General features: G+C 40.6%; 1 protein-coding gene across 2 annotated transcripts in view; it reads right to left on the reverse strand.

Annotated features, from left to right (window-relative positions):
- Positions 1–23,976, reverse strand: part of LOC138250072 (parapinopsin-like) — a 2,239,710-nt gene that overhangs the window by 1,014,960 nt on the left and 1,200,774 nt on the right. The gene's annotated exons all lie outside the window — the stretch shown is intronic.

The following is a 23,976-nucleotide window of genomic DNA, read 5'->3' on the forward strand; positions in this document are numbered from 1 at the left end:
TTGAAAAAGATAATTATTACTATGCACTAAAAGGTTATTGGTTTAAATAATATGAAATGCTTTATTGTTCATACTTAGCATAGTATAAAGGCCTCACGTTTAATACTTTTCTAGAAACACAATGTTTAAATGTTGTGCTAACTTTGCTAAATAATGTTTCTTCAAACATCCTGTGTGACTTGCACCTTGGAAACTTTTGTCCTGTTTTACTAGTTGTAGTGCATATTTCCTTGAGATAAAAATTGTTAGATTTAAACAATGAGCCTCAGTGCTCAATGTCCTGTTTTCATGTTGCATATTTTGTTCTTGCTTGAGTTTTAGTTTTTGGCAGGAAGCACATGTCATATTTTCACGTTGCTTAAATATAATTTTTGTACAGAAACTGGTGACCGGAGACAAGAGAGGAGTGACAGCGTGATCTAATCCTGGGTGAAGAAAAAGTGAAGAATTACATCTGAAGCGCGGATGGTGTTTTATTAGTTGTGAACAAAACCACCTCATAGTCTTGTCTAATAGAAGCATAGTTAATAACTTTTGGGACTTTAATATAGCAAAGCTTTATGTGATGTAAGTCAGTTCTCCATTTTCCAAGCTACAAAATGCTGCTTACTTCTTGCCTATGATTCTAATAGTTCAGATATATTAGGCCCAACTTTACTGAACTGTTTCCCTTTCATGACCTGATGCTGATTAATGAAGGGCTGATGTTCCTGCACTCTACTGATGAAGATACTACTGATTGCTGATCCATTTAAGAGAGCATGTTTAGAAAAATCCAACTGCTTATTTCGGTTAGCGCCATAGTTGGATGTTTTCCAAGTTAATTTTTGTCTTATTGTCTTTTTTGCACAAAGTCCACACATGCTTTTTTGAATTAGAGTAATAGTTTGGGATGCCTGACCTAATATCCGATTTTGAATCTATATTAACTGATAGTGATTTATTCTACTGCACAAACTAAATGTATACTGTTTCTGTTATTCATGTAATTCTATTGTTATTCTGTGTTGTTCTTTTGAAGTGTTTAATGGTTAATGCTTTGGTTACTTTGATATATTTTAGACAATTTGGACAACATGTGTTGTTTCAGTATTTCTATCATTTGGTCTTTGCATGATTTACATGACTTTACTATTGCTAATCTAAAGAGCAATACATGTTTAAACTTTACTAAACTGATGTGGTGATTCATGGCCACATAGGTCATGGTATGTATAGATTTCTGACTCCACATTGAATATTCTGAATATTGAATGATTTATTTGATGGTTATTGGCTCCTATTGTCTGATTGGACGATTCCACAATCATGTCTGAGTCAAAAGGTCCAAGTAGACCTCTGAGGATAATAGATGACTTACCCTATACGTGTCACCTTATCATAACAAAATAAAACAAATAAGGTCTGACACGCCCACAGTTGAAAGATTTGCACTGCCATTGCATCACTAAAACTGATGCATCAGTGGCTCAAGTCTCTCATAAATATGCCCCTTAGTTTATTTGTGGATAAATGTAAATTTGATAAACAAATATACACTTCTGATTGTGAATGACAGCTATGGCACTGCCTTTTAGAGAAGTCAGCCACTGTTATAGAATTGCAGGGATTCCCCAAGCCCAGTGCCTATTGGAGGCCCTGCACTGCTCCCCCCAAATTTCTTTTCAAATACACTTGGATTTTCAAATACACTTGCCTAGTTAATTAATCATGAGGCAGCTGACACCGTTGACACTCCTAAATGATAATAGATGCTGGACCTACAGTATTTTTAAATTATTGAACTTAGAAAATAGATGATTGTGTTACATTGGGCTCTGCATGAAGTTTTTGATGATCCCTGTAAAAACTTTGATATGCCTACATACTTGTATAAATGATGGAGTAGGCAAAATTAGAATTGGCTTACAAATGAAGAGATTAGTTTCTTATGTCAGTTTAACTGTTATAACACTATCTGAGGTATTTAGACTAATACCTTTACAATTATTCATTGTTTAGAGTGTAATGGATCTTCGCCTAAAAAAAATGACACATTCACACTACAGTACATCGCCAAATGCCGATTTTGCATAATTACACAGAATTTCAGATACCTTTTCTGAAGTTTTGCATAACTATTCAAAAGCAAATGACACAAACTTCACACACCACTAGTAGTAAGTAGTCCCCGCTAGTAGCACATATGCTGATAATGGACTCTTTAACAAGAGGTCAACCCTAGAAAACCTGCCCCAGAATTACTTGTTCATTGGTGGCAATTATTTCAATAGCACCGATTACTGTATGCCACATACCATATTTAATATTGGCCTATAAAAATTCTCCGTGTAATAAGGTGATCTGTATTTCTATTGCCCTCAAATTTGCTGTTCTCCAAATTGTGTTGCTGTTGTTGCCCACAGAAACAAGTTCTTTGGATATAATTGTGAGTACATTGTTTAGATATGTTTTATTTGACACACTGAAAGCTCATTATGATCTTCATTGCAATGTTTTGTTTTGAGGGACTGTTGTTCCTATATTACTGATAGATCAAGAAACATTTGGACGGGCACACTTTTCTTCGTCTCAGTGAGTTCAGGTCATTTCACATGAACACAAGGGCCAACTGTGCCTCTACTTAATTTGAATCCAGATTGTGGTTTTGAGATCATGTAACCCTCCTCAGTAACCTAAAGTAAAAACTGATCTTTCAAATATTTTATCCAGGAATGGGCCATTAGACATTGATCTGGAGTTTGCTGGGTTAAAGTACTTCTTGAAGAGGGGTCTAACGTTGAAGGTTTTCAGTTTTGACACAAAAGGACCTAATTCCAAGGAATTGTTAAGTAAGCCTCTATTTACCTTCATTTAAGAGTCTGTGCAAACAATATCTTTGACAATGTTTGAGGGGGATAGTCTGAAAAGTATCCTGATGGACAGCTTCTTATAAGGTCATGGACTTTTCTATCTGAGAAGGTAATAAAACTATTAAATGGCAGAGGATAGGTGTTATATCTCTTTGTGATGGTTTCTCCAGGTCTTGAGGAAGGGTAGCTGTGTTCTCCTTAAGGTAATATTCTATACTTCTGAGATTTTATCATAAAAGGCTTGTGATCATTGTCTGTCTGCATTTAGGTACTCTAGATTGTGAAAATCTGCTAGAATACTATGAAATTTCATAGAAGAGCAGCATGCTTCAAATATGGATGAAGAGTAGTGCTATAGCATGTATGTGGTTCTAAATGGTTGGTTTGCAGACTGTGCTATCTATTCTTTCATCACCTGATTTTCTTCACTTACATTGAAGTATTCTGAGTTGTGTTTTCCTAGTTTAGCTATTGTCCTAACTCTTAATCTATGCCATTTTTCTTTGTGGTTAACCCTGGGTGTGGTCTTCACCAGTATCTAATTATCCAATGCAGTGGGGAACCATTTGCAGAAGGTTTATATGCTTAAGGTGGTATATGTATTATAGTTCTTTCAATATGGAAGTTGAGTGTTATGAGATCTAATATTTTATATAGCCTGTATGTGCATTTGTTGTTGGTGGTTGCTGCTGTCTTTTAAATATTGATATTTATAGGTGTGTTGATCCTGAAGGTAATATTGTTGTGGTCACTCCAGATTAGTGGCATGTTGTCAGTGCTTATGGCCTTTCCTAGGGTATGAGGGACAATATGATTTCTAATGTGTGTGAATGGTGACAGAATTTTTTTTTTAAGACAGCTGTAGGAGTGACAGTGATGGCTGTGGTTGTAGTTAGGTTCTTCTTGTCACTCCCGATGTTGTGGTTTCCTGAAATGCAGAGGTTGGGGTGGTTCACAAAAAGCTTGGTCTCCATAGTTAGTAATAATTAAAGTTTGCATATTATGAAGAAGGAACAAACAAGAGTTTGAGTGGGTGACAAAAGCAAGGATTTATAGTCATTCATGGTAAGTTTTTTGTGTTATTTTTAGTGCTTTCCTATAGATGATTGTTAGGGCTCATCAAATTTTGTTAGTATGATTTTTGATAACTGCAAATTCAAATGTTGTGGTATGTGTGTACTAAGGATACACTGAGCTATGTTTCTATAATCGAGGTGAGGTTGAGTGTATTTTGTCAGAGCAGGTCAAATATGTTACAGCAGATCTTGTTCATGGGCCATTGTGTTGAAGAGCAAGACATGTAGCCGTTATGTTTCTGTCCTATTGATGTGATGGTGCATTGAGTAGATGTTCCCTAGTGTAGGAGGAGGATGAAAGATATAGGAGATGGGAAGTTGAGTGATTTGGGAGATAGTCTGGCTGTGGCTTGAGGTGGAAATTGAGGGTAGTTTGTTAATTGGAGATTTCTGAGGTTGGGGAGGTGGGTGTGAATGGGGGCTATTTGTGGGAAGTGGTAGTGGATGCAGGTGCTAAGCTGCATGGTTTGTTGAATGTGGTATGGAGGGGTTGGGTAGAAGGTTTAATCAGCATCCTAGCAATCATTTATTCACACCTTCCCTCAATTGTTATCTTCCTCTTAATAAGTGACATAGTGGAGCTGATTCATAAAGGGAATTAGGCCTCATAAAGGTATGAGTGCAAAATCTCCAAACTTGGGATGAAATCTTCACACTTGTGCCGAAATGTTCACACTGAACACTGCCATGCAGAAGTTCTGACCAAGTGCGAAGATTCCATAATAATGTGCAGATTCTGCCAAAAGTGCAGAGATTTCACACTCATAACTTTATGAGTCATAAGTCCCTTTGTGAATTGGGACCAGAGTAAGTAAGTTGATTAGGTTGAGATATTTCAGTGAGTAGGTTGTCTTTACATAAGGTACATGATTTACATGTGAGTGGGTGGATTTATTGTAGACGAAGATAAATGGGTGGTGAGGGTATTCGGGCAAGTCCAGGCAAGGTGTTGGTTAGTAGACCTACTACCATGTCCATGGGTGGACATTGTAGTAGGTAGATCTAGGTGCAGCTGATATCAGAATTGTAAGATAATGGACTGGGGCCAATTGTCTCCCTGTGGAGTTGTAGCTGGTTTGTATCTGGGCTGGCTTTCTTACTAGCGAATGTATTTGTAATGCTATTCAACTGCCTAGTAGTTGTTTGGAGTAATAGTTACCTGTGACTCAGTAGTATTTATATTCACTCTGTGTATGTATTTGATGGTGAGTATTAGGAATTTTAGTTTTGGATATGAAGATAAGAATCACTCAGGTCCAGAAGTGCCTGAAATTGCCCTGGCTTTAGAATGTAAATTACGTACATTAAGGTCAACAACCAGAAAAGAAGAGGATGAATAAATCTGTTTACCTGCGTCATGTCCTTTACTAGTCTGAGTTCTCATGACATACTGTCAAACAAAGAAATACAGAAATACATTCCCTTTATATGTTCTGCAAAAGAAATGATGGACCATTTCTCTATAAAGGTTGCTTCTCCAGACTCAGGGGTACAGCACAATCATGGGTTGGTACGTGACCATGTTTCTTGGGACTAGTTGCAAACTCTAAGACAAATTCATTCCTGACAATATCCAACACTTCTATATAAACAGTATTGTCTAACAAGGAGTGGAGAAAAGATGACTACCCACTGTATAAGTCCCTATCTGTTTAATGACAGATCCAGGCTCTGTGGGAATGTTGTGGCCACATTGGCTGCAATGGCTGCTCCTCCATTATAGCAGAGCAGTGTCACCACCCTGCGTTTAGAGGAAAAAAAGTGAAAAATAAAATGGTCAATTTATTACCATTTGATTTTTTCAATCTGGCAGCTGAGCCGAGTCTGAGAGTGGGGTAATTGCTGCTCATTGGCAGCAGAGAGCAGTAGTGGTCCCTTCAGTTTAAAGTGTGCATGTCATTTTGGCCAGTTGTCCTGCGATGGCCTGCCTGATGTGCACTTTTAACCTCTCTAATCTGAGCTCTATTAGGCAGCTGAGTAGAGATCAGGCACAGGTCCCCTGTGCTTGAAGGAGCATGGAGTCAACAGCTCCAACTAACTCTGGTACTGCTCTCATGCTGTTTAACTTTTTTAACCACAAAAAAGCAGAATCTAAATTTGTTAGAGGAGTTGACTTTGGGAGCATAACTTCTGAGCCACAGACTTGGACTGTCGGGACAGAGAGGAAAATTGAAGCAGTGGGTGTTAACCCTGACAGCCTTAGGGTGGTCAACCCTAACTTTTTGCCTACCTTCCCCCACTGTTAGATACTGTTTTTGATGGTTTTAAGACACTGCACACTTTACCGCTGCTAACCAGTGCTAAAGTGCATATGCTCTCTCCCTTTAAGCATGGTAACATTGGATCATACCAAATATTTAATTTACTTATAAGTCCCTAGTAGAGTGCACTATATGTGCCCAGGGCCTGTACATTAAATGCTACTAGTGGGCCTGCAGCACTGATTGTGCCACCCACTTAAGTAGTCCCTTAACCTTATCTTAGCCTACCATTGCAAGGCCTGTGTGTGCAGTTTCACTGCCAATTCGACTTGGCATTTAAAAGTACTTGCCAAGCCTAAAACTCCCCTTTTTCTACATATATGACACCCCTAAGGTGTGCCCTAGGTAACCCATAGGGCAGGGTGCTGTGTAGGCGAAAGGCAGGACATGTAGCGGTATAGTTTACATGTCCTGGTGGTGTAAAACTCCTAAATTTGTTTTTACACTGCTGTAAGGGCCTGCTCCCTTCACAGGCTAATATTGGGGCTGCCCTCATACATTGTTTGAGTGGTAGCTGCTGATCTGTCGGAAAGGAGTGGGAAGGTCGTATTTAGTATGGCCAGAATGGTAATATAAAAACCTGCTGACTGGTGAAGGTGGATTTCATATTACTATTTTAGAAATGCCACTTTTAGAAAGTAAGCATTTCTCTGCACTTAAAAGTTTCTGTGCCTTACAATCCACGTCTGGCTCGGTTTAGTTGACAGCTCCTTGTGCATTCACTAAGACACCCCCCCAAACACAGGATTCTCAGCCCCACTTGCATACATCTGCATTTTGAATGGGTCTTCCTGGGCTGGGAGGGTGGCGAGCCTGCCTTCACACAAAGGACTGCCACACCCCCTACTGGGACCCTCGCAGACAGGATTGAACTGAAAGGGGACCTGGTGCACTTCTAGCCCACTCTTTGAAGTCTCCCCCACTTTAAAGGCACATTTGGGTATATAAACAGGGCCTCCTCCCCTACCATCTCAGACACTTCCTAGAGAAGAAACTTGAACCAGAACCTACATTCTGCCAAGAAGATCTGCCTGGCTGCCCAAAGGACTCACCTGTCTGCTTTCTGTGAAGGACTGCTGCCTTGATGTTGCCCTGCTGCCTTGCTTCTCTCTGACTGTGGTGAAGAAGTGCTCTCAATGGGCTTGGATAGAGCTTGCCTCCTGTTTCCTGAAGTCTCAGGACCAAAAATACTTCATCTCTTCAAGAAGGACTCCTTGTGTGGCAAAATTCGATGCACAGCCTGCTAGAAACAACGCACAGCCTGTACCGTGGTGAGAATTTCACTGCACGCTGAACCGGAATGACGCAGCCCGACTTGCAAATGAGAAGATCGACGCAGCGCCAGCGTAGCGACCGGAAACTTGACGCACTGCCCACTGGATCGACACACAGCTGAGCCGGAATGATGCAGCCGGACTCCCAGAGAGGAATTGATGCTTCGCCTGCTGTGTGGTAGAAAATTCAACGCAACACCCACTGGATCAACGCAGCTCCTGTGACTTCGTCCTACCAGCACAAGAAATCCAAGCATCATCCCCACTCTGAAAACCCTGCAACCCAAAGAGGATCCACGACTGAGCGCCGGAAATGAACGCACAGCCAATCCTACGTGAAAACTAAACAATGCATTGCCGTGTGTGGCCTGAGAAATTGACGCACACCTCTCTGTTTCCACGCTTCTCCTCCTCTGCTGTTCTTTGCAGAGATTTTTCATGCAAACCAGGTACTTTGTGCTTGAAAGAGACTTTGTTTGCTTTTGAACGACTTAAGACACTTTATATCACTTTTAAGTGATATCTCAACATATACTTATTGCATTTTAATTGTTTTGACCTGCATCTTGCCAGATAAATATTATAAATTTTTATTAATACTGTGCGGTGTATTTTTGTGGTGCTATATGGTGTTATTGTGTGATTTATTGCACAAATACTTTACACAATGCCTTCTAAGTTAAGACTGACTGCTCAGTGCCAAGCCACCAGAGGGTGGGCACAGGATAATTTGGATTGTGTGTGACTTACCCTGACTAGAGTGAGGGTCCTTGCGTGGACAGGGGGTAACCTGACTGCCAATCAAACACCCCCTTTCTAACAGTGGGTAAATATACATCTTATTTTTTCCTTACAAGTTAATTTTGACTCACTTACAGGCACTATGAGAAACTTGTACTGCCTTCAGCCTCAACTCCAGACCTTTCAAACATGGACATTATTAAACACTGTTAAAAATGGACCATGATTAATAGCTTTGGCATTGACTCTAAGGGCACTGCTTGTTTCTGTCAGTGCCTGTCAGTGGGTCAAAAAATTCAACTCACTACTTTCATTTCTCAGCAGCCACCGCCGAGTCGCTGTGGACTGGTTCAGTCTTAATAGCTTTGTCCCTGACCACAGACACTGCCTTGAATGGTCCACATATATGTAATTTGCATGCTGATCTGGTGTCTTGTCAGAAAGCATCTGGATTTGTGCATGGGGCAGAAAGGACTAAAATAACCTCTCCTTTGAAGTTTATTTAATATGATCATCTACTTCAGGACCAAAAAACTTACCTCTGATACCTGTACTTATGTCATATAGCTCACTCTGAATCAGGGACATGAAATATGGATGCTGAGGAACATCCTCATGATTCTGTTTGCGCTGGCATCTATGTATTGGTGTCATTTTATTTAGTAAAATATTCTCTGTTTCCTAATTTGTTTGCAATTTTTTTTCTTGTGTTGTATTTTCACTCTATTACTGTTTTGTGCTGCATCAATACTTTGCACAGTGCCTCTAAGTTAAGTATGACTGCATTTGTGCCAAGCTACGAGAGGATTAGGCACAGTTTACTTTAGTGTCCACCATGACGAAGTTTGTTGTTGTTGCCTAAGTGGGTTACCAACCCCTTAACCAATAGCGCAATTTCTTACCATGGGACTGTACATTTATGTGTCTGCAATTAACTGAAATCCTTTCCCCACAGACTACTTGCCCAGTCTTTTTAAATTCTAATGGACTTAAATATGAAAAGGGCCTTCAGTAACCTACTACCTTGCCTTGCTAGAATTATGTTTTATTTTGCTTAATCACCCTGAAGGAAAATGTCAAATGTTATCAGGTGTAGCCCAATGGGTGAACCACTACTCTTTGACAATCAATATATTTGAAGTGTTTATATATATTTGTACATACCAATTATCAAGGCTGCTTTTTTATTGTCCTTTTTCTCCATATAATGCAATATAAATTGCATTTTATTTTACATTGCGCCACTGCTGGGTACTCTGAATTTACTTTGGTTGTCCTCTGAATGAATTTTCCATTTCTGGCAATTCATTATAAGTGAATGGTATACAAAAAATGATATTTTATAAGTGTTAGAAATGGGGTCTTTGGTTGGCAGTCAGGTTACCCCCTGTCCAAGCAAGAACCCTCATTGTAGTCAGGGTAAGTCACACACAATCCAAATTATCCTGTGCCCACCCGCTGGTAACTTGGCACTGAGCAGTCAGGCTTAACTTAGAAGGCAATGTATAAAGTATTTGTGCAATAAATCATACAATAACATAATATAGCATCACAAAAATACACCACACAGTGTTTAGCAAAATATACAATATTTACCTGGATAAATGCAGGTCAAAACGATCAAAGATGCAATAAGTAAATGAAGAAATATCACTGAAAAGTGATATAAAGTGTCAAGTCTTTTAAAAGCAAACAAAAGTCTCTTTCAATCACAAAGTACCTGGTTCGCGTGAAAAATCTCCGCAAAGGGCCCCAGAGGAGGAGAAGCGTGGAAACAAAGGGGTGTGCATTGATTTCTCGGGCCGCACACGGCAATGCGTTGTTTAGTTTCCACGCAGGGAAGGCTGTGCGTCGATTTCCGGCACTCGGTCGTGGATCCTCTTCGGGTTGCAGGGTTTTCAGATGCCCCGGGGATGGTGCGTCGATTTCCTGCGCTGGCAGGACGAAGTCACAGGAGATGCGTAGATCCGGTGGGTGTTGAGTAGAATTTTCTAACCCACATCAGACGCTGCGTCGATTCTGGAAGTCGGGCTGCTTCGTTTCGGCTAGGCTATGCATCGATCCAGTAGGCCGTGCGTCAAATTTCCGATCACTACGCTGGCGCTGCATCGATATTCTTGTTGCGAAGTCGGGCTGCATCGTTCCGGTTCCACATGCAGTGAAATTGTCACAGCTGTGCAGGCTGTGTGTCGTTTCTGGCAGGCTGTGCATCAAATTTTGCCGCACAAGGAGTCCTTCTTGAAGAGATGAAGTCTTTATGGTCCTGCAACTTAAGGGAACAGGAGGCAAGCTATATCCAAGCCCTTGGAGAGCACTTCTTCGCCACAGCCTGAGAGCAGCAAGGCAGCAGGGCAACAGCAAGGCAGCAGTCCTTCACAGAAAGCAGTCAGGTGAATCCTTTGGGCAGCCAGGCAGTTTTTCTTGGCAGGATGCAGGTTCTGGTTACAAGTTTCTTCGCCAGGAAGTGTCTGAGTAGGAAGGGGCAGAGGCCCTGTTTATATACCCAAATGTGCCTTTGAAGTGGGGGAGACTTCAAAGAGTGGCTTAGAAGTGCCCCAGGTCCCCTTTCAGTTCAATCCTGTCTGCCAGGGTGTGGCAGTCCTTTGTGTGAGAGCAGGCTCTCCACACTTCCAGCCCAGGAAGACCCATTCAAAATGCAGATACATGTAAGTGAGGCTGAGTATCCTGTGTTGGGGGTGTGTCTGAGTGAATGAACAAGGAGCTGTCAACTAAACCCAGCCAGACGTGGATTGTAAGGCATAGAAATCTTTAGGTGCAGAGAAATGCTCATTTTCTGAAAGTGGCATTTCTAAAATAGTAATATTAAATCCAACTTCACCAGTCAGCTGGATTTTATATCACCATTCTGGCCATACTAAATATGACCTTCCTACTTCTTTCAGATCAGCAGCTATCACTCAAACAGTGTATGAGAGCAGCCCCAATTTTAGCCTATCAAGGGAGCAAGCCTCACAGCAGTGTAAAAACGAATTTAGGAGTTTTACACTACCAGGACATGTAAACTATATAGGTACATGTCCTGCTTTTTGCCTACACAGCAGCCTGCGGGTTACCTAGGGCATACCTTAAGGGTGTCTTATATGTAGAAAAAGGGGAGTTTTAGGCTTGGCAAGTACTTTTAAATGCCAAGTCGAATTGGCAGTGAAACTGCACACACAGGCCTGGCTATGGCAGGCCTGAGAGAAGTTTAAGGGGCTACTTAAGTGGGTGGCACAATCAGTGCTGCAGGCCCACTAGTAGCATTTAATCTACAGGCCCTGGGCACATATAGTGCACTCTACTAGGGACTTATGAGTAAATTAAATAGTCCAGTTGGGTATGATCCAATGTTACCATGTTTAAAGGGAGAATGCATATGCACTTTAGCACTGGTTAGCAGTGGTAAAGTGCGCAGAGTCTAAAAACCAGCAAAACAGTGTCCAAAAAGTGGTGGGAGGCAGTCAAAAGGTTAGGGGTGACCACCCTAAGGTTATCAGGTCTAACAATATATATTTGCTTAAAGTAAGACCTGTGTACAAATTAACAGACTTAAATACATAAACATATTTTCTTACATTCGTTTTTTCATTTTTTTTTTAGGAAGGCTGCTGTTTTATATTACTACTGGACCATCACATTATCAAGTGACTCTGTGGTGAAATTATGGTTGTGAATCATAGCTTTTCCAAGACTTAACATGAGATGTCCAAAAGCTAAGGGTATTGTTTATTAATGCCATAAAATGCCTTCAACTACTTGGCACTTTGTACACTATGTTGTTCCCTGCTAGACTAACGGTGAACTTTGGCGAGGAAGTGCAATTTTTGAAATCACCGTAGGTCCATCGAGAATGGATAAATCAACTTCCTCATGGAGAGCTCCTGGTGAAGAAAAGTCAACGTAGCCGGCGACCATCTAAGAAAAGTACCAGGGGTACCTTGAGGGCCACTCCATTCCGAAGAAAGCATGTTATGAACACAGATAGGTGGTGGAGGCAGTAGCTGCCTTGGGTGGTGGGGGTTCTGCTTCAGTGTCTGTCAATAGCAAAAGTGATCTATGTCACTCAGACTCTAAAGGAAAATCTGTCTCATCGTGGAATTCTGCCTAAGATTACTCTCGTTGGCTGAAATAATCTGAATCCTTGTGGAATGTTTATGAAATTGCTGTAATGTGGGGTTATTTGTTGTGAAGGGCTTAAATATGCAGTGGATTTCCTGCTTTGTATCTTGCAGATGTTGGGCTGTGTGGCTGGAAAGCACATTCCCGCCCATGTGTTGTTGTTGTGTTTGCTATGCATGCACCTCAGTTGGATGGTACCCGACTGGTTCAATGGGGAGCTGTTTGCTCTCGTCCTGGGAATGGGTAGTTGAGTAAGTTATATTGTTTTTTGGGTTTTAGGTAGAATTTACCCTGCCTGCCGCACCTGAATAGCATTGGCAGAAGGAAGGGCTGCTGTCATGTAGACTACAGTGGTCCCTGTCATGTGGACTACAGTAGTCCCGCCCCTTGGCTTCCTAACATGGCGCACACCATAATGTACAACTTCATCTACTGGAATGCCGAGGGTTTTAATAGTATGTCCAAAGGATACAAGGTGTACTTCTGTCTTAAGAGGCACGGAGCTCACATAGTAAACAAAAAGAGGTGAAGTCCCACTCAGAGAGTTCTTGATTTTATTGTTGTGCAAACATTAAAGTCCCAGTTTCACAGTCAGTCACTGGTTAGTAGGACAGAGAACAAAGTCCAAAATCCAAATATGATAAACATAGGATGAATAGAAGATCAGCCAACACGTGTTTCACCCCCTCTGGCTATATATAGACCGGGGCTTTCTCAAGGCTGAAAATAAAAAGAGATGACAAATTGCAATTCAGAAATATTCATGTGAGTAGATGAAATGTCATTGAGAGGCACCATCAAGAAAGTGAACGAAAAGGGGAATCCCATGCAAGGATCGAAGGGAGTGTGGTAAGTCAGGATGTGAGATAATTGGAGCCCAATGCTAGATAAAAGGAAGAAACGTTGATGCGTAAGTGCAATTAGTGACTACAGTCAGACCCCAACGTATTTGAAAGACCAAGAAAAAAGAGAAACAACCTGTGGTATTTTCCAAGATAAAGTAATGATAAGAGAAATGGTGAGATTGTAGAAAAAATAATAATCCGCAATTAATTCCAAAATCCCAAGTGTCAGATAAGGCTAAAGTACCACCTAGGTTAGCTAGTGCTCGAGACTGAAGGGTGGAAATGCTAAGGTACTGACAAACATACCTCGCGAAATGAGGCAGACATGTATTAGTAACAAATTGTAATAATCCTTTTCTGTAAGATAACAATAGTCTATCAGTTAAAACATTCAGGGTTTAACAGTAAGTATATAAGAGAGTATCTTACAATAAGTCAAGCAACTGAAAGACCAGGTTTAAAAATACATTACAACATTTAACATTTTTGAAAGTAGTACTTATACTTGAGAATGTGAACAGGAACCATCATATGGCTTAAAATTCAGAAATTACATTGCAGTGTTCAAGATAGGAAAAACAACTGGGAAACTTAAATCAGAAAGAAAAGAAGAAAAAGAAAGGGAAAAATGCTACATGGTAATATATTGAATATGACGTACTGGACAAAAAACAATGAAACAAGGCGGCTAGTATCGATCAATAGATCCGTTAGTTTCAGAGCACAATCACATTGTATAGAAAACGTAGTTTAACTACAGCTGTATGGCAGGCACAGTGTGTAGAACTTAAGTCCATCTTCATAGAAAACGAAGTTACGGCATTCAGAGAGCCCGAACGTTCGCTTTAAGAACATTAATAGTCTTTTCCCTTACCTCAAGCGCTGCGGAATCAAAGTGCCGTGCAAATACGGCCAGAAAAAAAGAAAGAACACGGGAAACGGGACGGACGAGCCCGCGTCTAAAGTCGCGTTTAAATAACCCGTGTCGAAATGAATATAATCAAAAGGGAGAAAGGACTCTCCCGTAACGCGCTAAGTAGCGCCATTTTGTTAAAGAATGTACACAAATAGTTGTCCTGAAGAGTCAAATAAATACATGAGTGCTGATACGATAGAATCTATTTATGCTATATAGGTATTTCTTCCAATAATCTAGTACAAAAAGAAAGACTGTATAATTGCCTAACAAAAGGAAAATAGAAGTAATAAATCAGCCGATTGCATTTTCTCCAGGCGAACTCTAGTTAGAGTTAAATTGTGGTCACGAAGTATATTTGTAATGAAACCTGAAGGGCAATATGAGAGCAAATAATGGAGGGTAGAGAAAGAGAAAGAAAAAAAGAAAAGAAAGGAGAAAAAAGGCAAAAGTTTTGACTAAAGAAGAAAGAGAGAGAAAAAAAGAAAAAAGATAGAAAGAAAGAAAAGAAAAGAAAGCTAAAAGGAAAAGGAAAGGAAAAAAGTGGAAAAAGACATTAGGTTACAGGTTCTTTACATTAGCCAAAAATGCAATTCATGGTCTTTGTTGAGCCCATTGTTTACAGTATCATATTTTATTATTAAACGGCTCTCTTCCTGGCGTAGTCGCAATGGTGTGTTGCCTCCTCTAGGGGAGGGTGTGATACGTCTTAAACCACAAAAAGTAAAGGTACGTTGGTATTGGTGATACTTAATAAAATGTTCCACCATGGGTGCTTGAGTATCAGACTTTTGTATATTCCGAAAGTGTTCCTGTATTCGAATTTTTAAAGGCCGGATCGTACTGCCAATATAAGTCAAGTTACAGGGACACCAAATGGCATAGATAACAGAAGTACTAGAACAGTTTATAAAGTCGGTGATCCGATATGTGCAGTTGTTAATGCTTACTGCTGTAGATTTAGGCAGGCCTAATTTGCATATAGAACATTTGCTGCAAGTGTAGAAGCCTTCAGGTTTAGATGGTAGGAAAGTAGTGGGAGACTTGCGTTGAAAGAATGAAGGACACAGTTTATTACGTAAGTTAGGTGCCCTCCTAAATCCTATTTGTGGGTAGCTAGTAATATGTTGGTTAATCGAAGAGTTATTCACCAGTAAAAACCAAAATATTTTGAGTGATTTACGAATATGCTTGTGTCCATTGTGAAAGGCCGTGATGAAGCGAATGGTCGTGTTCTTGTTGATTTGTTTAGGTTTATTCAGCAGAGAATTTCGATCCATACTTCTCACTTCATTTCTGGTAGTGTTGAGGGAGGCCTGATTATACCCCCTGGAAAATAATCTCGTAGTCATTTCAGAAGACGTTCTATCATAGTCATTTATATTAGAGCAATTGAGTCTAGCACGTTGGAATTCTCCTTTGGGTATATTCCGAATGGTACTAGCCGAGTGACAACTGGTGGCATGGAGAATCGAATTGGCAGATGTCATTTTGCGAAAGAACTTTGTCAGGAGTTTGTTATCCTCAACATAAATCAAAAGATCTAGATATTCAATGGAGGAATTAGAAATTTGGTAAGTTACTTCAATCTCCCAAGGGTTAGGTGTTAATGACTGAATACATTTGTGAAGGTGAGCCTCTGAGCCTTGCCAGATAAGCAAGATATCGTCAATATACCGTCCCCAAAAGATGATGTTTTTGATAAATTGGTTGGAACGGTCTGACCAGAGCCAATGGTTTTCAACAGCTCCCATCAGGATGCAAGCATAGGATGGAGCAAATTGTGCTCCCATCGCAGTTCCTTGCAGCTGTAGATAAAAGTTGCCGTCAAAGAGAAAGTAGTTATTTTGCAAACTGAATTTGAGAAAGTCCAGGATCATAGCATTTCGTGTCAAATATTGAACTGATCTAGTAGACAGACATTTGCTCACTGCTGTTAATCCATCAGTGTGTTTGATGGAAGTATAAAGACTGACTACATCAATCGTTGCAAGGAAGAAATCAGATTGCCACTCAATATCTTGTAGCTTTTGTAAGATATCTTTGGTATCTCTCACATATGATGACAGGTTTGTCATGAAAGGTTGGAGCTCTTGATCAATAAGGGATCCCAATTTGGAACATATGGAATTAACTCCAGAAATAATAGGTCTGCCCTTTGGAGGATGACCTGCTTTATGGATTTTGGGTAAAAGGTACAGGGTCGGGATAGTAGGATGTTGGAGAAAAAGGGCAGTCTTTTCGGAGCTGGAGAGAGTGTGGCGGGAGTGCCAGTATTCCAATCTTTCTGACAGTTTCTTTTGTATTTCAGCTGTCGGGTTATGTGAGAGTTTCCTTAGCATGTCTTGTCTTGAAGCTGGCGATAGGCTTCGGTGAGATAGTCATCCGTGTTGAGGACAACAATATTGCCTCCTTTATCAGCTTCCTTAATGGTAATGTTGTAATTAGACCTCAGCTGTTTTATCGCCTCAATATGGCCACCGTGAATATTAGTAGGTAAGTATCTACGTTGGTCACAATATCGTTTATATTCATGATCAAGATCATGGAGAACCGCTGTGGAAAACAGATCAATGGAGTTGCCCGCTGGAAGCGTGGGGGTAAATGTAGAATGAGGGCGGAGATCAGAAGAAAAGTATTGGTTAGTCTGAAGGTTAAGTTCCTCAGCAATAGAGTGTAGAGTGATATCTGGTTCAGTGGTGTTAGAGAGGTTACATAAAACGGAAATGTCAGATAGATCTTGAATCGTAATATCCTGTGTGTAACAAGTAGAAAAAGATGGGGTAAGGGGTGTGGGTGTAGAGGCAAAGAAGGACTTAAGTTTCAAGTGACGAATGAATTTGAAGAGGTCAATTTTGGTTTGAGTGATATCCCAGGTATTAGTAGGGCAAAAGGACAGACCCCGATTAAGGATTGATTGATCTGTGGGGGATAATTCGTGGATAGAAAGATTTACAATTAGGTTTTCTGAGTTTAGGGTTGGACCGTTTTGCTCCGAGCTCTGGTTTGTATGCCTGAGGTATTTGGAGTAACTGGAATGATATCTTGTGGTTTGACTCTTGTGTCTTTTAGAGTTCCCAGTCGATGGCGTCTTGCCTCTTCTAAAAAATTGACTTGTGGTCTAGTTAGAGTACAAGCTGTAGAGTCGTCTACTGATTCGACCTCAGATGAGGGGGGAGTGTCATGATTGGTTGGTGTGTCTAAAGAAAGGTTTGAATCCTTAATATTATCATATTTCCTACTGAAAGTATATACCTAATTGTAAATCTTTCTAACCACGAATTATCCCCCACAGATCAATCAATCCTTAATCGGGGTCTGTCCTTTTGCCCTACTAATACCTGGGATATCACTCAAACCAAAATTGACCTCTTCAAATTCATTCGTCACTTGAAACTTAAGTCCTTCTTTGCCTCTACACCCACAACCCTTACCCCATCTTTTTCTACTTGTTACACACAGGATATTACGATTCAAGATCTATCTGACATTTCCGTTTTATGTAACCTCTCTAACACCACTGAACCAGATATCACTCTACACTCTATTGCTGAGGAACTTAACCTTCAGACTAACCAATACTTTTCTTCTGATCTCCGCCATCATTCTACATTTACCCCCACGCTTCCAGCGGGCAACTCCATTGATCTGTTTTCCACAGCGGTTCTCCATGATCTTGATCATGAATATAAACGATATTGTGACCAACGTAGATACTTACCTACTAACATTCACGGTGGCCATATTGAGGCGATAAAACAGCTGAGGTCTAATTACAACATTACCATTAAGGAAGCTGATAAAGGAGGCAATATTGTTGTCCTCAACACGGATGACTATCTCACCGAAGCCTATCGCCAGCTTCAAGACAAGACATGCTACAGGAAACTCTCACATAACCCGACAGCTGAAATACAAAAGAAACTGTCAGAAAGATTGGAATACTGGCACTCCCGCCACACTCTCTCCAGCTCCGAAAAGACTGCCCTTTTTCTCCAACATCCTACTATCCCGACCCTGTACCTTTTACCCAAAATCCATAAAGCAGGTCATCCTCCAAAGGGCAGACCTATTATTTCTGGAGTTAATTCCATATGTTCCAAATTGGGATCCCTTATTGATCAAGAGCTCCAACCTTTCATGACAAACCTGTCATCATATGTGAGAGATACCAAAGATATCTTACAAAAGCTACAAGATATTGAGTGGCAATCTGATTTCTTCCTTGCAACGATTGATGTAGTCAGTCTTTATACTTCCATCAAACACACTGATGGATTAACAGCAGTGAGCAAATGTCTGTCTACTAGATCAGTTCAATATTTGACACGAAATGCTATGATCCTGGACTTTCTCAAATTCAGTTTGCAAAATAACTACTTTCTCTTTGACGGCAACTTTTATCTACAGCTGCAAGGAACTGCGATGGGAGCAAAATTTGCTCCATCCTATGCTTGCATCCTGATGGGAGCTGTTGAAAACCATTGGCTCTGGTCAGACCGTTCCAACCAATTTATCAAAAACATCATCTTTTGGGGACGGTATATTGACGATATCTTGCTTATCTGGCAAGGCTCAGAGGCTCACCTTCACAAATGTATTCAGTCATTAACACCTAACCCTTGGGAGATTGAAGTAACTTACCAAATTTCTAATTCCTCCATTGAATATCTAGATCTTTTGATTTATGTTGAGGATAACAAACTCCTGACAAAGTTCTTTCGCAAAATGACATCTGCCAATTCGATTCTCCATGCCACCAGTTGTCACTCGGCTAGTACCATTCGGAATATACCCAAAGGAGAATTCCAACGTGCTAGACTCAATTGCTCTAATATAAATGACTATGATAGAACGTCTTCTGAAATGACTACGAGATTATTTTCCAGGGGGTATAATCAGGCCTCTCTCAACACTACCAGAAATGAAGTGAGAAGTATGGATCGAAATTCTCTGCTGAATAAACCTAAACAAATCAACAAGAACACGACCATTCGCTTCATCACGGCCTTTCACAATGGACACAAGCATATTCGTAAATCACTCAAAATATTTTGGTTTTTACTGGTGAATAACTCTTCGATTAACCAACATATTACTAGCTCCCCACAAATAGGATTTAGGAGGGCACCTAACTTACGTAATAAACTGTGTCCTTCATTCTTTCAACGCAAGTCTCCCACTACTTTCCTACCATCTAAACCTGAAGGCTTCTACACTTGCAGCAAATGTTCTATATGCAAATTAGGCCTGCCTAAATCTACAGCAGTAAGCATTAACAACTGCACATATCGGATCACCGACTTTATAAACTGTTCTAGTACTTCTGTTATCTATGCCATTTGGTGTCCCTGTAACTTGACTTATATTGGCAGTACGATCCGGCCTTTAAAAATTCGAATACAGGAACACTTTCGGAATATACAAAAGTCTGATACTCAAGCACCCATGGTGGAACATTTTATTAAGTATCACCAATACCAACGTACCTTTACTTTTTGTGGTTTAAGACGTATCACACCCTCCCCTAGAGGAGGCAACACACCATTGCGACTACGCCAGGAAGAGAGCCGTTTAATAATAAAATATGATACTGTAAACAATGGGCTCAACAAAGACCATGAATTGCATTTTTGGCTAATGTAAAGAACCTGTAACCTAATGTCTTTTTCCACTTTTTTCCTTTCCTTTTCCTTTTAGCTTTCTTTTCATTTCTTTCTTTCTTTCTATCTTTTTTCTTTTTTTCTCTCTCTTTCTTCTTTAGTCAAAACTTTTGCCTTTTTTCTCCTTTCTTTTCTTTTTTTCTTTCTCTTTCTCTACCCTCCATTATTTGCTCTCATATTGCCCTTCAGGTTTCATTACAAATATACTTCGTGACCACAATTTAACTCTAACTAGAGTTCGCCTGGAGAAAATGCAATCGGCTGATTTATTACTTCTATTTTCCTTTTGTTAGGCAATTATACAGTCTTTCTTTTTGTACTAGATTATTGGAAGAAATACCTATATAGCATAAATAGATTCTATCGTATCAGCACTCATGTATTTATTTGACTCTTCAGGACAACTATTTGTGTACATTCTTTAACAAAATGGCGCTACTTAGCGCGTTACGGGAGAGTCCTTTCTCCCTTTTGATTATATTCATTTCGACACAGGTTATTTAAACGCGACTTTAGACGCGGGCGCGTCCGTCCCGTTTCCCGTGTTCTTTCTTTTTTTCTGGCCGTATTTGCACGGCACTTTGATTCCGCAGCGCTTGAGGTAAGGGAAAAGACTATTAATGTTCTTAAAGCGAACGTTCGGGCTCTCTGAATGCCGTAACTTCGTTTTCTATGAAGATGGACTTAAGTTCTACACACTGTGTCTGCCATACAGCTGTAGTTAAACTACGTTTTCTATACAATGTGATTGTGCTCTGAAACTAACGGATCTATTGATCGATACTAGCCGCCTTGTTTCATTGTTTTTTGTCCAGTACGTCATATTCAATATATTACCATGTAGCATTTTTCCCTTTCTTTTTCTTCTTTTCTTTCTGATTTAAGTTTCCCAGTCGTTTTTCCTATCTTGAACACTGCAATGTAATTTCTGAATTTTAAGCCATATGATGGTTCCTGTTCACATTCTCAAGTATAAGTACTACTTTCAAAAATGTTAAATGTTGTAATGTATTTTTAAATCTGGTCTTTCAGTTGCTTGACTTATTGTAAGATACTCTCTTATATACTTACTGTTAAACCCTGAATGTTTTAACTGATAGACTATTGTTATCTTACAGAAAAGGATTATTACAATTTGTTACTAATACATGTCTGCCTCATTTCGCGAGGTATGTTTGTCAGTACCTTAGCATTTCCACCCTTCAGTCTCGAGCACTAGCTAACCTAGGTGGTACTTTAGCCTTATCTGACACTTGGGATTTTGGAATTAATTGCGGATTATTATTTTTTCTACAATCTCACCATTTCTCTTATCATTACTTTATCTTGGAAAATACCACAGGTTGTTTCTCTTTTTTCTTGGTCTTTCAAATACGTCGGGGTCTGACTGTAGTCACTAATTGCACTTACGCATCAACGTTTCTTCCTTTTATCTAGCATTGGGCTCCAATTATCTCACATCCTGACTTACCACACTCCCTTCGATCCTTGCATGGGATTCCCCTTTTCGTTCACTTTCTTGATGGTGCCTCTCAATGACATTTCATCTACTCACATGAATATTTCTGAATTGCAATTTGTCATCTCTTTTTATTTTCAGCCTTGAGAAAGCCCCGGTCTATATATAGCCAGAGGGGGCGAAACACGTGTTGGCTGATCTTCTATTCATCCTATGTTTATCATATTTGGATTTTGGACTTTGTTCTCTGTCCTACTAACCAGTGACTGACTGTGAAACTGGGACTTTAATGTTTGCACAACAATAAAATCAAGAACTTTCTGAGTGGGACTTCACCTCTTTTTGTTTACTGTCTTGCCTTAGAGGACGTGGGTCCCTGTCCTCTGGTCAAGTCCCCCAACCTATAAAATAGGCATTTATACAGGAGTCTAGTGGTTCTTGGGCCCTTCCGCTTTTGGATCTGTTTGTTTTCACGGAGCTCACATAGCCCTGCTGCGGGAACCCATCTTACTAAATCTGAAGGATTAGCTCTCCAAAAGAGATGGGGGGGACAGGTGCATGCTATGACTTATTCAGCTTTTGCTTTGAGTAAGACAGGGGTTACCCTTTAAGGAAACCACTGACTTTGTATATCTGGAGGGTAGGTACATGGTCATTTCTTCCAGATTGGCTGTACGCAACCTTGCAATTATCAGAGTCTATGCTCCCAATACAGGCTAGGGCCTTTGCATTTTACCTGACTCAGAACATATTATTGGTTGGGGATTTTAACTGTGTTACAGATCCTGCATTTGATCATTCTCTGCCCCTGTGAGATTGTGCGGAGACCTGTTGGCTTGCATTTTCTCTGCATGGCAGCAGCAGTGGGAACTGGTAGACTCTTGGAGGTGATTCCAACTTGTCGCACATAATTACTCATTTTATTCAGGCTTGCATGAACTTCATGTTCGGCTTGACAACTTTGTTTGCACACCGACTGCCCGTGGTATGATTCATAGTATAGAATATTTGTGTCAAACCATTTCAGATCATAACCCAGTGTTAGTGTCTCTGAATTGGGAGGTCGAGGGTCCTCACATTCTGGTTTGGAGATTGTGGGTGGAGGCACTGGATGACCAGGTCTTTAAAGATAATATTGGTGAGGCCATAAGTGCTTATTTTGCTGACAATGCAGGGACCGGTACATCTCATTTGATGTAGTGGGAGGCTTTTAAGTCAGTGATCAGGGGTCGCTGTATTGTGGAAGTGGTTGGGGTAAATGGAACTCTGGTAGGTGAGGTAGAGGCTCAGGAAAAGGTGGTTCGGGGCCTTGAACAATGGAAACCAGGTAAGCCTCTTCTGAAGTATTGATTGCTTGAGGCTAAGGAATTACTGGCAGTAAGTGTGAGACTCTTTGGCTTTGATTACAAGGAATATCTAATTCATGCTCATGCAGAGCGTGATAAAACAGGTTCCATTTCAGAGTGGCTTATTTATCCGTATATCAGTTGTTCTCTGAACTGGCAGGTACACTCAGATGCAGGAGCCAAGGCACGATCAATGCAAGATTGTGAGAGCTCTATACATCACTCTATGCCCCAGTGCCCAGGGTACCACTTCAGAATGGTGAGGATTTTCTGTCCTTGGTTCTCCTGCGAATACTTTCATGGGATGACACAGATGATTTTGGGGGAGAAATATGAAGTTAGAGCTGCAAATAAAAATATAGCATGCAGTAAGGTTCCTGGAATAGATGGCATGCCTGTGGAGTTCTTTGCTACATGCAGGGACAGCTTGGGGCAGCCATTGCAGTACTTTGAACTATTGTAAAGTTTTGGATGACATTGCCATTATCTGTCATCAGCAGAATAGTGGTAGCTAAGATGGTGGCACTCCTGAGATTACTTTATTTCTTGCCACACTGATGCTGCCTAATTGGCTGCTCCAGGACCTTGAACCTCTAATTTTGGAACTGATCTGGGGGACAGGTAAGCGTAGGGTAGCACTAGCAAAATTAAATCACCCTGAGGCGGAGAGTGGACGTGCTGCACCTGAACTAAATTCATATTATTTGGCATACCAACTGCAATAGTTAAAACAAGGGAATTTACTGTAGGATGAATACTGAGGAGGGTGTTTTTGGCTAGCCCACCTTACTTGTGGGACTTATTTGGGGGTCCTCTTAGTTCCTCAATGGTGTTTAACTGTGGTCTCTCAGGAGCTCCTAGTGATACAGCAGTTCTTAGGACATTGTCTTCTGCGGACCCATGTCCAGGTGCACTATTCACCTGATCTGCCACTAAAGTGGTTGGAGACAGTGGCTCACTTAGGAGCAATTGGAGGGATATAAGGTTATGCAGACTAGGGGGTTAATTGTTGATTTGTACCGGGATTAAGTTTTGCTTATGTTTGAAGGCTTTGTTGAAGAATTTAGTACACCGAGAGCCCAATTACTATTGCACAGGGCATTGGTCACCATGATTAGTCATCATTGGAGGACTGGAGGAGCTGAGTCTGTAACTGAGTCTGTAGCTGAGTCTGTAACACACCATGTGTGTCAGTTGCTCTGTACAACAACGGGTGGTGTAAAAGCAGTTACATGTCTATATCATGCAATTTGTGCTGGCGTCCTTACTTCCCTCAATGATCTGAAAGAGTAATGGGAGACAGACCTTAAGCTTCAGATTACTGGACTGGGAGAAGATTTTAACACATGTATCTGCTGTATCTCATAATGTCAGGGTGAAATAATGCATTTTTACATTCTGCACAGAGCTTACCTTATGCCTGG

Source organism: Pleurodeles waltl, chromosome 8 (genome assembly GCF_031143425.1).
Source record: "Pleurodeles waltl isolate 20211129_DDA chromosome 8, aPleWal1.hap1.20221129, whole genome shotgun sequence".
In the NCBI taxonomy this organism is placed as follows: domain Eukaryota; kingdom Metazoa; phylum Chordata; class Amphibia; order Caudata; family Salamandridae; genus Pleurodeles; species Pleurodeles waltl.